The following is a 2,547-nucleotide window of genomic DNA, read 5'->3' on the forward strand; positions in this document are numbered from 1 at the left end:
TAGATTAGAAATTTTATTTTCGATACATACATAATGATACTGGAGGGTGCAAAACTGGAAAGTCTGTCCTCCGGCCTGTCTGCACCCCCCCCCCCCGCCCCAGCATTGTTCTGCAGGTGTACTGAAGTGGGAGGGTCAACAATGGTAGGAGATATTTAGAATTGAACTGTGTGCCTGGAAACACACAACAACCCCACCCCCCACATTTCAAAGGACACATTAATCACTAACTACGATATAAACACTTTCATCAAATATGTTTTATTTAGATGCTTATAACATCTTATGGAGAAAAAAATGTATCATTTTTTTTAATTTAGGCTTGTCAATCATAAAAAACGTAAGAAGGAACAGGAACTATTTTAACAGTGCGCCATTTTTTTTTAAATAAAGCTTTTTTCGATGAAGAATAAGCTCTTGTTTACTGTGGTATGTTCTGTGATGTATGCCAAAGATCCAGGCCATGATGATTTATGTCAACCTAAAAAAGCTCTGTAAACTGCACACTGCACACCATGTAAGCAGCGGAGGAAGAAAATTGAGTTTCACCAAGTTAAGGCCCCAACATCTCTAACAGGGATAAAGAAGGTAACAAGGATATTAAATCTGTCTAAAATTCAACAATTCCTTATCAAAGTTATGGAAAAGTGGAGCATTGGACAACCAATAGGAGAGGCCTTGGTTACAGCAAATAAATTGTAGTGTCGGTTGTTATACCTATGAACTCAAGCTATCGGAGTAATCATATCTGCTTCATTGCATGCAGCCAGCTCTCATAGGTAACTAGTCATGCCCAGCAGATAGCAGCAAAAACAGCCCCAGTTGCCCTGTGGGGTGAAATAACAAGTGTGTACATGGTGAGTGTGTTCATGGCTACATTCGCTATCTCTGCTTTTGGATATTGTCTGTGTGTGTGTTTGGGGGGGGGGGGGGTGCAGCATGTTTAGTGGTGTTTGTGCATTTTTACATGGACCCAGGAGATCACAGAGCGAGCGAGGACTGAGAGAGAGCTAGCCCCCATGCACAGAGGTAAAAATTCATTTCTTGAGGGCGATATATCAACGGGCATTTGTTTAATGAGCGCTAGAGTGGAAAGATGTATAGAACATGTCAGGCGTCCACTTGCAATGCGTTGTGGATAGCAGATAGCATCACACAGTGTGACCGCTCACTCTGTCTCCTTGCTCGCCTCTTTTATCTCAAGCCTCCCTCTCCCCATTATAAATGAGAGACAGAAGGAAACAAGAGGTAAAAATAATGGAGAAGAAAAGAGCAAGGAAAAGAAAACACACACATAAAGACAAAGGCTGTTGGCAGCAGCACTTAAATGTCAACACACCTTTGCAGAAACACACATATTTGTACATGCAGCAGAAGAGAAAAGAAAGCCGAAGTTTTGGAGAGAAAACATTTTCTCGTTGTCTTAGCTAGATATCCGTGCCTAATCTGTATGAATTTGTTTTCTTTTATCAGTTACATCTTAGCATGGGTGTTACACACATAAATCCACACACACGCGCACATCAGCATGCTCCCTGGCATGCCTAACTAACCTGTGTTTCCCCACCTGGCAGATTCCCCTGCCTTTGTTAAGATATGTAAATGGGATGCATGGGGAGGACGTGTRGGTAATTAATTGTAACTGTGGGGATAATGTTGCGCTGTCAGAGATGTCTCTGGTTTGTGTAACATTTTTTAAGAGTAATGTGGTTAAACTGGGAGTGTCTGTTAGCACTCAGTCTTAATTCTGCTGTGCTGGGAATACAAAGGCTTAGCTTGTCTGTTTCCATTCCTGGCCAGCTAACAGTGTGTGTGTGTGTGTGTGTGTGTGTGAGAGAGAGAGAGAGAGAGAGAGAGAGAGAGAGAGAGAGAGTGTAATTGCATCTAACTTGACTTTGTGTGCAAACAAATACATTTCTCTGTTTTTGCAACTAGAAAATCACAGTTTTAATGAAACAATCAACTTTTAAGGGGTAAAATTCAGGCAGTGAAAAAATGTGATTCAATAAGGTATAGCATCTAAACAGCAAACACATTTTTTACATATACAGTATGCATTAGGAATAAGGGGTTTGCGTTTCACAGCGTTCAACATTTTGTTGAATCTACAAGTATGGCGTGACATGGTTGCTTTTGTGAGTTATATGCAGTACCTTTATAATCAAAACAAGAGATAGTCCAAATTCTCAGTATTACATTCAGTTCATTCCCTGTGCAGGTTGGGCCCTGCCAAGGCCGGCTCTTGTCTTCAGTCTTGTTTGTGGTGTTGTCTGGTACAATACGCAAGGTGCAGTGTTGGAGGGGTGGGTGTTGTTAAACATAGAGAGGCAGGACTCTAAAATTAATGTCATATAAGTAGCAGCCAATGGTTGATATTGACTATGTTGAATAACCAATTGGCAGTAAGTAGGAAGTGTGAGCAGAAGGTCTGACAGTTTGCTGGTCTGAAACATTTAGGAGTATAGGGTGTGGGGTAAACTATATAACAAACACATCAGGTGTGGTACTAGAAATTTCTTTTTTTTTCCTACACAACAATTTGAGAGA

Source organism: Austrofundulus limnaeus, unplaced genomic scaffold, assembly GCF_001266775.1.
Source record: "Austrofundulus limnaeus strain Quisiro unplaced genomic scaffold, Austrofundulus_limnaeus-1.0 Scaffold40, whole genome shotgun sequence".
NCBI classification, from domain to species: Eukaryota; Metazoa; Chordata; class Actinopteri; order Cyprinodontiformes; family Rivulidae; genus Austrofundulus; species Austrofundulus limnaeus.